Here is a 15,363-nt window from a genome sequence, read left to right as displayed (position 1 = left end):
CCTTGGTGATCTGCTTTCCTTTCGTCGAGCTGTTAAAACTTTTCTGTTCCCTTAGCTCCTTAGTTTCCTTCCAGTTGTGTTGTGTTGCTACCTTATCGGGCGCCAGGACGCTCCTTTGCTGGAGCATCTGTGCGCATAATAAATGATTTTAACATAACATAACATAACATAACATAATCAACTGTTTATGTTTTATGACAAACTTGATTTTAATAAAGGTTTTTACTTTTAATAAAGCTTTAAAACTTAAATAGACTCTGTGGTTTTTGGTCAAGAGTGACTGAGCAAAAGGTTGTGCAATTTGCAAGCATGAGTCCGTGCCTCTGACACTTCTGGACTCTGACCCCGTACTCTTGCCCTGCGTTGGATAATCATCATTGGGGATCAATCATCGTTGAATTCGGGAGCTAAATGACTCTGCCACACTATCTAGTCAGTAAGGAGATTGGGGGTTCTTCAAAGTCTGTTATCACTGAGGTTTGTGGAAAGTCTACCTGCGCCTATTATAATTGATAAACAATGCACTATTTAGTGTCCATAGTTCTGTTTGTGCAGATTTGTCCCTGCAACAGTAGTAGTATGGATTGTCCTCCTATCCAAACCAAAAGTAAAGTAGTATCTTATTCTTTCTTGGTGGTCATTCACATTTTATTGTTGGGAATTGTCAAAGCATAAACATTTAGAATACTTGAAAAGACATTATGGACAATCCCAGAGGACTGCACTCAGTGCATAGAGCTATTGATGACTAGAAGGGGAGTGTCGTTTAACACCTTTTGCCAACTGTGCAATCTTAGTTAGCTATACAGACAGACTAATAAAAATAATAAAGTATTACCACAGGGAGTCATAGTAGAGGCAGGATAAGAATTTAGATACAGTCTACAAGAAGATCAAAGACGATTTAGAAAAAATCGAATGAGGAACGCTAGGAAAGAATAGGTACTCTATATTAAAATGAAAACTTACCGGGGCCAGCAAAGGAGCCCTCGCCTGACCGATCCTGGCCTTCTACAGCAGCAGCAGCCGATACCACCTCCTCCTCTGTCCTCTTGCCCCTGGGGGGAGCTGATGTACAACATGAAAGAAAGAAAGACCCGAAAACATGGATGATTGTTGTCAACCAAATCAAACATTTCAAAAGAACAATAACAAAATATTTTGGCGAAATAGCAAATAGACAACTATTCCACGGGATATATTGAACTATCTCATGTGGTCTACTACGATATTAGTATTGCTTGATTTGCGGACCGTCGCCTTGGAAAGTTATGTAACTCACTAAACAAACTACTAAAAAGGTTCGCCTAGGACTGGCAGGCAGCAGTCTGCAGCACGCGAAGTGACAGACAAACTCCATCGTGATTGCAGATCAGTGACAACACTAAAAATGTTCCTACTACATTAACCAGTCAATAAAATACTCAAACTATCAATCCACCACCACTATTTCTTCTTATTGCCAGGTGTACAAAGGAAGGACTGGACTTGAGTCTGTAGGGGCAGATTTACAAGCCCCTTGCGGCTCTTTTGCTCCATTGTTGCGTGACTTCTGTGATGCGGCGGCAGAACAAAAGAGGCGCCATGGTGCAGCGTATATTAACAACGTGACGCATATTGGAGATGCATCACGTTGTAAAGCCCTGCGCCATCAGGGGGCGTTCTGGCGCAAGGGAGGGCGTTCCTGCGCAGGAACGCATCCTAAAAGTGGCTGAGGGAAATCTACAAGATTTCAATCAGTCACTTTTAGGACAATGATACGTCACTCAAACCCTGCGCCTGCTTGAAGCAGACGTATGGCTTGACGCAGCATTGGGGAGATAGGGCACCCCAGAGCATTGCTGGAGCTGCGCCATCGTTGCGACGCAACTCCAGCAATGCGCCGACTTTACTGCACAGACTCGTAACGCTTCGGTGACGTTTTGGGCCCATGGTGCGCCGCATTTTAAATACGGCGCACCATGGGTGGTGGTGGCGTGGCGCACAATTACTGGCGCATCCCTGCTACTTTGCCGGGATGCGCCGGTAATTGCAAATCTGCCCTTTAGGGTCTAGCATTACGCAGGTCTATAAACTACACTCATACAGAATTTCTCAGGCCAATGAAATGAACACAACCTCGAAAACAAATAAGCATAGTAACAACGCTACTGAGAAGGAGAGCAGTGCACCTGAAATGCACAGAAGATTTTGAAATATAATTTACCAACAATGTAATCGGCAGCATTATTGCTCTTGGTAAAAAACAAAAATTTGCAATATAATAACACACAGAGCAGGAGAAAACAGAGTAGTGATGAAATAGCTTCTACTACTCACCAAGCCCGGGGATCTCGACGCCGAGCAGGTCGAGCAGGTCGCGTTCCCGGTCCAGGAGATCCGTCCAACGGTGGGTGGCCTGGTTGTAGGTGCGCCGGACCCGAGAGTGTTCATACATGGCCCGGCACACCATCTCCCACCGCTTCCGGCGCTCCCGGAGCCCATAGCCGCTTGCGATCCTGCCGCCTGCCGCGATGGTTCTGGGGAGGCGGCGCTGTACATAGTACACTAGTGCGGCCACCTCCTCCGCGCTAAAGATCTCCCGTGGCATCACTAGCTCCCCCCTCAAACGCCCACATGGGAGCCGGGCACGGGGTGCGGGACCCTTCCCCTTCTCGGGCTGCTTCCCGGCTCCCTTTACCATGGTCTGGGCAGAAAGGAAGGTAAATAAGAAATAAGAAATAGAATAGAGAAGAAGAAAAGAAAAGAGTTTAAAAAAGTAGTTTAAAATTAACCAAAAGTAGCAGAAAACACAAAAATATAGAGCTAGAAAAATAGAGGGATAGATAATAAGTAAAATAGATTAAAAAAAACTTAAAACAAGCAAAGGATGGCAGAGATTGAGAGAGGATACATAAAGGATACCCAGAACCATAGCAATGAATGAAAAACATGATGGCCGTGCCCGTTCACAACCGCGGGGGTAAGTTCGCGCGAGATTTCCCCCGCGATCACACGCAAACTTGTACTAGCGAGCCGCACACTTTGCGAGATTACACATAGCGCCCGGAAACGGAAATACGTCACGCAAATAAGAAGGCCGCGCCCATGTACGACCGCTAGGGTAACTTCGCGTTGTTCCGCTACAAGCGGCTCGCGAAAACTTAAAAAAACACGGGAACTAACACGCTGGAAAAAACATATCGCATATTCGCACAAATTCGCGGCTTCCGAATTCGATCTCGCGCAAATTCACACCCCGCGAATCGCGCGAAATTGCAGAAAAACAATTTTTACAAAACTGAAAGCACTCAGCAGGTGCAAAAGATCAAGCTCACCATTCCCTGTAGTGCTTCCTGAGGGGCCACTCCAGAGTTCAGTTGCCTACTTGCAACTATTCTATGACCCTGCTCTGAACCTCACAGCAGGCTCAAAGAATTGTTACAAGTATGCCACAAAGGTCCTGTTAAAAAAAATTACACTGCAACAGAAAGCAATTACAGATAAGGAAGCAGGTGCCAGACTGGAAGTTCAAATTCAGTGACACATTAATCAGCCCCTAATTCATTCATGTCAGTTGAGGCAGGGCAGGTGTGCTAACGAATTTTGCAAAACTGAAAGCACTTAGCAGGTGCAAAAGTTCAAGCTCATCATTAATCAGGAAGCACTTACAGCTAAGGAAGCAGGTGCCAGCTCAAATTCAGTGACACGTTAATCAGCCCCAAATTAATTCATGTCAGTTGAGGCAAGGGCAGGTGTGCTTTTCCCCCCATAATCTACAGTGATGAACCAGAGGGTGGCATTGATGAACCAGAGGGTGGCATGGGTAAACCAGAGGGTGGCAGTGGTGAAACAGAGGGTGCTGTGGTGAACCAGACGTAGAAACAACATGGTCGCGACCGTTGCGACCCGACAAGTAAGTTCGCGTTTACGAACTCGTAAAAAACCCTCGTGAACTGGCAGAAACCCCTGCGAACACAAAAAAAATCCGCATATTCCCGAAAGTTTGCAAATTTTACGGATTGCGAATCCGTAAATACGCAAATTTGCAAAATTCGCCCATATATTAAAAAGAAAAATTTGGCTATCCCTCTGGAGACCAGTAAGTGGATAAAATGGGGAGATGGGCTATAGCCAAAATTAAAATACAAACTTACAAGTTTACAATAGCGGATGACACGACTCCTCTAAAAAGCTTATTGTCGGAATTATTGAACTATACAGACCCCTTAGTATTAGCGGGAGATTTTAATGTAGTTTTAGATCACGCATTAGATAAGTCAAGAACAAGTAGATCCATCCAAAACTTTAAAGTAAGACTATTAATTAAGAATGAGATGGAACAGCTAGCATGGTACGATGTTTGGAGGTCAAGAATGAGCAATAAGGGAGGTTACACCTTTCACAACAAAAAATATGGACATAAGTCTAGATTAGACTATTTTCTTCTGAATTCATCTTTAAAACAATGGGTCCAGGAAGTCATACATGTGGGGAAGCACCTGTCTGACCATTCAGCAGTATCTTTAATGCTTAACATTCCAATTAGATCGACCTCCAGGAGGTGGACATTAGAGCGTGCCATTCTTCTGGAGGAAAGTATAATTGAGAAGTTAATCTTGGAAACAGAGAGCTTTTTCCAGATGAACCTAGGCACTGCCCCGATACAACTGGTATGGGATTCTTATAAAGCTTTTAGAAGGGGTCTGATAACATCTAAACAATTCCCTAGGCACAGAAAACATGAAGAGGATATAGAAAGAGAAATAAAGAAAATAGAGTACGATTTTAATACACAGCAAAGTATTTCATTGAATGCTAACATTTCTTGAAAACTAGATTCTCTCAAATCAGACCTGGCAATGGTTTTAGAGCTAAGGCTAAAAAAGATATGGCAAGCTAATAAAATTGCTCATTTTGAGTATGGGGAGAGCTGCAGGAAGCTTCTGGCATGGAAGACAAAACAAGATCTAGCTTGGAGCAACATCAATGAGATTAACACATGTGCCCAGGGAGTAATATTTAAGTCCCCAAATGATATTGAAAAGGCCTTCCAGTTATATTTTGAGAAGGTATATCATGAAGATCTAGCTGTTCAAGAACTAGAAATAACGAATTGGATGGGCCAGACACTTCTAAACAGAATCACTGATGACAAATCTAGGAATATGGAAATGCTGATTACTACAGTTGAGATCAGGAAAGCCATAACATCGGGTAAATCTGGTAAAGCGGTAGGCCCAGATGGGTTACCTGCAGAACTATATAAAGTGTTAAAAGAAGCCCTTATTCTGGTCATGACGATACTATTTATGAAGACGGGGGAGATATACCACCTTCGTGGAATGAAGCAACTGTAGCACTAATTCTCAAGCCCTCCTAACCATCATGTTCATGTGATTCATATCGGCCCATCTCTCTGCTCAATACAGATTATAAGATCTTTAAAAAAATATTGGCAGAGAGATTGAATGGGGTAGCAGAGAATTTACTACATCGAGATCAAAAGGGATTGGTTAGAGGCAGGGAGATAAGAGACCTTACCTATAACTTGGTTGGAGCAATAGACGCAGTGACCCTACACAAAATTCCCTTGGCAATAGTAACAATAGATGCTACAAAGGCGTTTGACAGAGTGAATTGGACCTATTTAAAATACATACTAAAAGAAAGCATTTTATGTAAAATCTTTTGCAGGTCAATCTCATTGATTTATAAATCGCCTACAGCTAGAATCCTAGTAAATGTTAATCTTTCTGACTCAGTTAAAATCCAGAGAGGCACCCGCCAGGGTTGCCCGTTATCTCCAATGCTTTTTAATCTGTGCATGGAACTGCTGGCTGAAAAGTATAGAACACATTCTAAAATACCTGCTTTTAAATTCAGAGAATGAGAGAAAAAGGTGGCATTATATGTCTATGATCTCATGATATACACAACGAACCTAAATACTACACTCCTTTTAATATATCAAGAAGCACAGACATTTGGACACGTCTCTGGATATGAAATAAACAAAGCTAAGACTGAATGCATGGCCTGGAATGTGAGAGATTGTATCTATCCAACAAAAAAAAACAATAAGATATTTAGGAATATTGATCACTCAAGACATTGATAAAATTACAGAAATAAATCTTCATAAAGTTGGGAAAGAAATACAAAACTCTATAACAGGATGGGCTTACCTTCCTTTGACTCTGATTGGTAGAACAAACCTAATAAAGATGATGCTGCTGCCAAAAGTAATTTTTCTACTACAAAATATTCTGCTAGGATTTAATGAGAAAACCTTGAAAACCCAGTGGGCAAAACTAAATACTTTCATTTGGGCCTCGAAAAGAACTCAAATATTGAGGAAGAAGCTACAAAGGAAAAAGAATAAAGGAGGGCTATCTCTCCTGGATCTAGTTTTATATGCAAGGGTATTCTCTCTGAGGGCAGGAAAAATGCTTATGGATACACCAGATGGCTACGACATTGGCGTAATGTTCAAGGAGATGCTCCTGGATGTGGAGAGTGGAAGCCAGGGCTTCCTATACAATTTTGGAGATCCAAGATTTGTGTTAAAGTCTGCCTAAAATTCCTACTTAGCTTTGCAAGCACCTGGGCTAAGATCAAGGAAATCTTAAAAATCAGCTATTTTAGTGTCCTGGTCCCCATATGGAATGCACTAGGGTCGCCAAGATGGACTAGAGACGTTTTATCAACTCCTTTAATTAAAGTAGGTATTCAGCAATGGGGTTAGTTAGCCCTGAATGGAACTTTGCTTTCCTGGGAGGAGATTAACTTATTAGCGGATAAAGGATTATCCAAATTTAAATATTGGCAAATAAGAAGGTGGCATCAGACTGTTGGGATAGATGTAGGCATACCCAATGAATTGGGAACAACTTTAACAAAGAAAATTGAAAAGAAAAGAGAGGTGGCGATTCTATAGTGCTTACTTCTTGACCTGGAAGAGGGTGAATTTAAATTACCTACGGAGCTGTGGGGAGAGAACTTGCCTGGCTGTACCCTTGAAGAATTATGGCAAGTATCTCACGACATTCTACATACGACAGTGCAACCTGCAAATTTTTTAAAAAACATATCTTTTGTATTCAGAGGGTGTATTAGACTCCTTTAAAGCTCTCAAAATGTATGAAGCGTCCAGTAACAACGTGTCTAATGTGTCGCCAGATCAATGCAGATGGCATTCATATGTTTTTAACTTGCCCAAAGTTAAGTCATTTTTTGGGTGGAGGTACAGAGAGGCATGGAAAGAATTTTTGGTATAACTATGCAGGTAATCATACATTTGGGTTTCTTTGGATTGTTTCCACATTACGAGTCTATGTCAAGAGGAGAGAATAGAATATGTTTATACTTGATCTTAATAACACAAAGAGAAATCAGAAAAAAATGGAACGGTATTCCTCCAACTCTTTTAGATTGGGTGATTTCTATTAAATACATAATAAAGTTGAACAGAGCCAGATCAGATAAAGGTAAAAATAACAGGAAAGATTTTTGGGGTCCATGTGAAGAATGGTTGGATAGCTTGGATCATTAAATTAATAGAATCTTATAGCACTCCAATGATACCAGTCCAATGATTAAGCCTTTACACTAATAAACTAATTTTCTCTGGTTTCTGTGAGGTGCCCCAGGAGATATAGAAGCAATCTGTAGAGAAGCAATGTGTAAAGCATATCCTTCTAGATACAGAGCTCTCCAGTTGGCGCCAGTTGAAAGGGGGGCCGCAGGAGTGAATCGAACAAGCTCTAATTTATCCGATGAGGACAAAAAAAAGACACATCACATGTGAATCCAGCTGCAGAAATCTTTTAGTCTTTATCCCTAGTAGAAGTAACTGAATGTGATAGAGAGGGAGAAGAGGACAAAGGATTTAAGGTGTTACTGCCTTGAATGTCTGTGCTGAATGCTTTAGCCAGAAAGCATAAAATGCAATAGGCATTTTGCTGCTATTGGAACCTGAAATTCCTTCTGAGTGCATACGAGAATTCCAACTACCTGAGTTTGAAAGTGGCTTTTATCAATCCCTGGTTCAAATTCAGGAAGTGAATGGCTGATCTGAGCACTAGTGAGGATTTAGATAAAACTCGTATCTTCCTACTTGTTAAAGACATAGGGTTTTTCTGTTGCTGGGGAGTGCAGAAGGGTCTACAAATAGAAAAAAGAAGTATTTGCAATGCAATAGGACTCACATTTACGCGAAACCTATTGCTTTGCAAATGGTAGTGATCACAGTCAATGGGGGGCAGCATAGACAACGTGAGTGCAACGGTATGGTAGGCATGACGACAACGGGAGGGACGAGGTTTATTTGAATGCACGGACAACAGGAGGGGGGACAGAAGGCACTGACAACGGGAAGGAGGGGGGACTTAAGAAGGCAACAAAGCCCGGTGTGCCTGCAGTAGGACAGCCGCCATTTTCAATAAAGTAAATAGTGCTCACCCACTAGACAAAGCATGCTGTGTTAGGAGCAAAGTAAAAGTTCCAGTCCTTATGGGCCGCAACAAATGGGAACAAGGCGGTACCGAGGCTGGACTAACAAGCCTCATAATGAATCGGAAGCCAGCGTTTACCAAGGACGTTGACACCAGCCAATTACAAATATGGGCGGAGAGTGGGCGAGGCTTCCACAGCACTTCCACAAGATACCCTACTACAGCATGCCTCGCAGAGCGAGCAACGCATGCACTGCAACGCTAGGCTCGACCTAAACAGTTGTCACCTGAAAACACTGTGAAACTTCTCCTTTATTACCTAATGAATGCAGAGATTCCTGCAGACAAAGGAATACGGTGCTGCCATAGACAAATGTTGGGTACGAACTGCAACTGGACATTGTGCTGTGGCTCTTGTGTAAGGAGTCGTCCTTAAACTTGAATACATGGGTTGGCTGGAGTCAAAGGCCCAGAGCATTTTCTAAAAGTCTCTCTGAGGGCTAGAATGAAGTGCCAAATATAAAGAAAATAAACTTTTGATCATAGAGCAACTTGTTCCACTCAGACCTTTTTACTCTGAATTTGCAGGGCGAAGAAGCAATAATCTATGGATGTTTTCTGTTTTGCTGCGCCTTTCTTGAACTTAGCTTTCAGTCTTTCCATGATGAAGATTTTCGATATATTTTAAATCCGTAATTACACATTTAGACTAGGTAGAAACTACAAGCCATTGCATTGTGGGAACAGGCACGCACACTTCCAGACTGTGACCTCTCTCTCCCATCATTCAGTAATCAGATTTCCTACAGCCTCTTTTATCATCAAGTGTACCATTAGCCTTATGGGAAATTCACGTATTAGGTTGTGGATCACCTGCAATATGATGTTTTTCCTCTGATGTTTATGCGTCTCATTTTCTGATGTATTTCGGGAGCCAATATCTGAACTCTTCTTAACTTACTACAGCCAACGTGTAATACCACCAGATCTTGCACATGTATACTGATACATTCAGCAATAGCTACAATTTCAAATATATACAATTCATGCACTGTTTTGCAAATATCAAAAGCCACCTTCAGAACAGTTGATCCTCTACTATACACATTTCAGTTTACAGACAAGAGAAAATAAAGTTCTAAGGAACTAATCCGATTCGACTCATTAATTTAATTGTCATAGCTTGACGATTTTGTTGCTGTAGGTGTCATATTTAATTAGCAATTGTAAAAATGAAAGCTCCCGCTGCGGAGCAGCATGCAGGTTGTCAAACGGTGTGAAGAGGCAGGCTAAATCATACATTTCCAATGAGCTGAAAAAACAGTTACACGTTTGTTATTCTAATCCACAATCACCTTGGTCTCGCAGTGTTTTTAATAAGTGTCTGTATGAATGAGCACATTCACGCAAACTGGTATAATGTGTTTGCAAGTTTATCTAAGAAGCAGTTGAATGCAGACGCACGTTCTCTTTGACACAAATTTTATGAAGTTGCTTCGAGAAAATTGATCAACCTGTTCTTGTTCTAAGGAGAATCTATCTATGCCTATCCTGATGCAATTTATAAGCACCACAAGGATGAGATTTTAAAAATGTTAACGAAAATTATGGGTGGAAGCTGTGTCTTAAAAGAGATCAAATTCATAGAATCCCACTACCCTTACCTAGAGCCAAGCAATAGTAAAAGTGTTATTGATCATCGTCGCCAATCGGTGACGAGTATCAATGGCAAATTAAAAGGTATAATTGTATATTAAGGTCTGTTGGACTTGGCCATTTTTGCAGGGTCATCCCAAAACTATTTGCCTTCCTCCTCTATTTTTTCTGACCTGTTGTTGGCTGTTTTATGACTCTGGGCACTTTACCACTGCTGATCAGTTCTAAAGTGCATATGCTCTCCCTATTGTAAATTGATGTATGGATTAGTGATTCCATGATTACAGTGCACTGAGTGTGCCCAGGGCTTGTAAACCAAATGCTACTGGTGGGCTTGCAGCACTGGTTGTGCCACCCACAGAAGCAGCCTGTATAAGTGTGTCTCAGGTCTGCAATTGCATAGCCTGTGTGCAGTCTGGTACTGCCATGCTGACTGTCAAGTGCACCCACTTGCCAGTCCCTAAACCTTCCCTTTACTTCATATCAGACAACCCTATGGTAGGCCCAAGGGCAGGGTGCGTTGTAAGTATATGGTAGGACATGCTCTGGCGTGTATGACATGTCCTTATAGTGAATTACAGCCATTTTAGTTTTTCACTATTGCAAGGCTACCTGTTCTCCATAGGCCAGAATGGGCTGTTAGATTATTACATGTTATAATCCTAACTGACTCAGAGAACATGATAGAAATTAGAGTTTAGTATGGGTGCACTCAGAATGCTAAAATACGTCTCTTAGTGAAGTTGATTTACCATTCTATGCTTGAAAATACCACTTTTAGACAGTAGGTATTTTCTTGTCTAACTATCCAGGCCTGCCTCTGCTAGGTTGTTTATTCCTTGTCTGGAGTTTGAGTGACAGGGCTGGGGGATTCTAGGAGACAGAATGAGTCAGCTCTGTGGTGAATAGAGAGATCTGCATCTAGATGGGTGGGAGGAGTTGCACCTGGGACCTGAATAGGGCTGTGCCTGCCTTCCACAATGCTGGCTTCACCTCCTGTGGTGCGGCTGATGTCTCTACCCTGCACTATAAAAGAAGAGAAGGAATCATGTCAACAAAGTGCTCCAGGGCTGTGCTTTCCCTCTACAATGGTAGTTCAACCTCCTGTGGGGTGTCTGATGTTTCTGCCCTGCACTGTGAAAGGAAAGAAGTAGTCTTGTCAACAGAGTGCTCCAGAACTGGTTTGGACTGGGAAAGATTAGATCACTTTTGGAGTGCAAGAAGAAACCTTTGCTAAGGAGAGGACCCTGAAATAACTGAGGAGAGACTATCCCTAAGGCGAAGTGCTGCTTGGGGGATTGGCCTGCAGTGGTTGCCTGACTGCCAAAGAAATGAGAGAGGAACTTTGTGTGTACTTTCCTCAACTTATGTAAGGAACTCCAAGGGTTTGGAACAGAGCTTGCCTCCTGCGGAAGTCTCTGGGAGAACAGACTTCACCCACCAGCTCCTCAAGAGTTCTCCCGGAGTGCCTACAGTTGTGTTGAACTTTTTGGAAGCGCGACGCAAGATCGAGAAGCGTGTCGCAGACCTGCCGCTGCCGCTTCGCAACACAAAGCGCCTCACATCGCCGGAGGAGAGGATCAACGTCACCACAGACGCCGCCGCATCACCGGGAAGCGAATCGCAGGAGTAGAGGATCGACGTCGCATCAGCCGCCGCTGAATCTCCGAGAAGTGTGTCGCAGGGCCTCATCACCGGAGAAGAGGATCGAAGTTGCCGCAGATGCCGCCGCATCACCGGGAAGAGTGTCACAGGGCCTGTCGCGGCTCGCATTGTTGTGGAAGCAACTCGCATTGCTGGGGGAGAGGATCGACATTGCAGCAGACGCTGCTGCAGCACCGGGAAGCGTGTTGCATCAAGGAGAAAGCGCCATCTTTTATTTCTTTGTACCGGATCTTAAAGTACATTGACTCAAAGTGTTGCATTTTCAGAACTAAAGAGAACTAAGCTAAAACTACCATTTTAAGTATAGTATTGTGGATTTATGTTCTTTTTGGTCTTGTGATAAGCCTATATAAAGAATACTTACTTTGATATAAAACCTGTGTGGTGTCCATCTGTAGTGTTGTCACTTAATTACTGTATGTGTTCACAAATGCTTTACATACTGCCTCTGAGATAAGCCTGTCTGATCGTGCCAAGCTACCAAGGGAGTGAGCAGGGGTTATTTTAGGAGTGTACCCCCTTACCCCGACTAGAGGTAAAGGTCCCTGTTTGTCACAAGTACCTACCTGTGCCAACTAGAGACCCCAAATCTAACAAGGTCCTATATTGTCATTTAGGGATATTGGTGACATCATAAATCAGGAGGCCAAAGTATGAGAGGTTTGTGTCAAAAGAACCCCCCCAAACGACAATACAGGGCCATAATATATAATATCTGTGAAACTGTTTTGTATTTTTTGTCTTTCATGTCTGTCGAGGGGCAAACAGCTTTATTCAATGTGGAGCTAACAATGGGCACTGATTGGAATTAGAATATTTAGGCTTTGTTTACCTTTCTTGAATAAATTGCTAATACATAAGTAACGAGAAGGGACAGTGGCTTTAGGTTATTATGCAGCTGCATCATTTACTATATAATTAAAGAGTTATTGTATTTGCCAACTACTTTGCCACACAAGCTGCCAAATAATTTCCAAACAGTAGCGTTGTTTTTATCTCCAATTGGTAAACATAATACTGACATAGAATGTGACACAAACTTTGCATTTATGGATGCGTAATTTAAGTAAACTTACTGCATAATAGCATGATGGATAGTTAGACAGCTAGATGAATAGATAGATAGACAGACAGACAGGCAGACAGGCAGGCAGACAGACAGACAGACAGAGAGATAGTTAGATAAAACATTGGTAAAAGGGCGTCATGTTTTTTTTTTAAATCAAGATCTCTAATGTACCTTATCGAAAAATGCAGAAATCAATGGGAATGTGTTTGGATGGAAACAATAGAAACAAAACGAAGCATTCTGAAATATGCCTCTTCGATTTTCCTTCATATCCCGGACTATCCCAATGGAAGATGTATGGTGTAATACAGGAGATCCCAGATGACATCACTTAATCTATCACACATGACCTCACCAGTACCGTAATGGTGCTTGCTACACAGCTAATAGCATGAAAGAAATGTCTTATATTCATGCGCAATATGGTGCACACTCCGGTATGTAGAAAGACAGATTGTGCCTCTATCCACCAAAGTTGACCAGTGAAGCAATGATTCACATGAAGGGAGCAACACAGAGAGGGAACTGGAAGAGCACACCAGGCATAAAGTAGTACCAGTCTGTGGAAATGGGCTGTGGCATCTAGAAATGATAAACCTGAGGAGATTCTGGAGCTTACATAGACAAATAATGAGATTTACATGGTTCACACTCATGGATTGGGGACATATTTAGTGACAACTTGTGTGCATGTCTTACACAGGTGTGAGCATGCCAAAACAGTGTCTCAGTACAGCCAGCTTTATCATCGGAAGCATACAACACTTAATATTTCGAAATAATGCATGCAAGGTAGTGGACTTAGGGTCTACTTTATATGTTGGCGGTAGAAGTTCTCCATTACAATGGCAATGAAGTATATGTATGGTGCATTAAGGGGTTCCTGCCAATGCATTATAAAAGAATGCCTGCTTGGAGGTCATTGATTAATGTAGTGGGCGGTCCTTCCACTGTTATTTTTGTGAGCATAAAGTGCCAGCGCATGTGCAGTAGCTCTGCCCCCAGTATTAAGCCCTCAAACAATCAGCATGTTACTGCACTAAATTAGTAACAAGGGAGAGAAAACTTGCTCAGTTGGAATATCTACTAAAACCTCATAATAAGTGTTTTGCAGCATGATCCTAGGAGAAAGTTAAGTAAGTTCAGAACAGTTGTTTGCTTGGTCTATTGTAAAAGCTTTTAATCAAGGGAGATCTTCAAGATACGTGACAATTATCAGGTCTTTTTGGGGGAATGCTAGTTGTAAATGTGCATCCGAAAGTGTGGTGGTCATCCATGTGTAATAAAGGAAGAAGAAGAAGTTCTTAGTTACCGGTTACTTTAAAAAGATCTCAATATCTAATTTGCATAATAACAAACTATTCTTTTAACGTAAAAGGATTTTGGAGGGATGCAGGAAGAGCAGGTAAACAGACTTAAGGCATCGTGAGACTTGGAACTGGAAATGCACAAGAAATGCTGCAGAATATGCAAAGACTCCCTGCTTTAAGTTACTTCGCAATATTAATAATATTTAAACAATAAAAACAACAACACAAGCAACAACAAAATTGGAAAATTGGAGGCAGTATACCTACGGCCGTAGTAGGGGTATAAAAAGTTAATCCCTGAATTTAAAGATTCTTGCGTACCGTGCTCCAAACCTTAAAGGCTGCCCCCAAAACTTTGAAGAGCGTTCTTTTATAATAGCTCCTAACCAACCTCTTAAAAAGGCAGTTCTTGACCTCTTCACCTAACAGCATCTGATAGATTGTGGGAGCCTCAGCATCGTTGGTTACACTTTCTCCGGTTAACATTATTCGCATATTTAATAAACGACACGAGTGATAATAAAGTAAAAAATCGGGGACCGACCAATCCCCCCTCTCCCTGGGAAGCGTCATGAACTGCATAGCCCTTCGAGGTTTCCCTGAAGCCCATAGGAATTTAGAGCTAAGTGCATGCAAGTGTAGTAGCTGACTATGAGATACCTCGAAGGGTACAGATCTAAAATAATATAAAACCTTTTTCATTTTCAGGATATTGGCTCTACCCACCAAAGATAGGTGTAGACACTCCCATCTGAATAATGATTGCTTAACCTTGGTGGTAATATCCCCCAGTTAACCTCCACCAGATTTTTCAAATTTTCTCGGGTCTTGATTCCGAGATACGTGACCTCCTTAACCGCCCTAGGATCTCTCACCATAATATCCTTCGTGCAGAGGATCTGAGTTTTAGAAATATTATTCTTATAGCCAGAGACTACACCATCCTCAGCTGCAAGTCGTTCTACCGCAAAAATAGCCATGAGAATATCGGATGTAGTTATGGTGATAACGACGGCATATGCTTCGTCAGGCCTGACTTTTGACATTTAACTGTTGAAAGACACTGGTATTTACATCACATTTCAGGCCAAGGGGGACTAAGATTACTACACCCAGCCAAGCTTAAGATTGTTGTCAAAGATCAACCTTTTCTCCTCTGAGATACTTGTGAAATAATTTTTGCAATCCCTATAAAAGCTGTCTAACTTTACTATGGTCATCAAAAGCA

This window comes from Lissotriton helveticus, chromosome 4_1 (genome assembly GCF_964261635.1).
Source record: "Lissotriton helveticus chromosome 4_1, aLisHel1.1, whole genome shotgun sequence".
Lineage (NCBI taxonomy): Eukaryota > Metazoa > Chordata > Amphibia > Caudata > Salamandridae > Lissotriton > Lissotriton helveticus.
Note: the sequence above shows the minus strand (reverse complement) of the source record.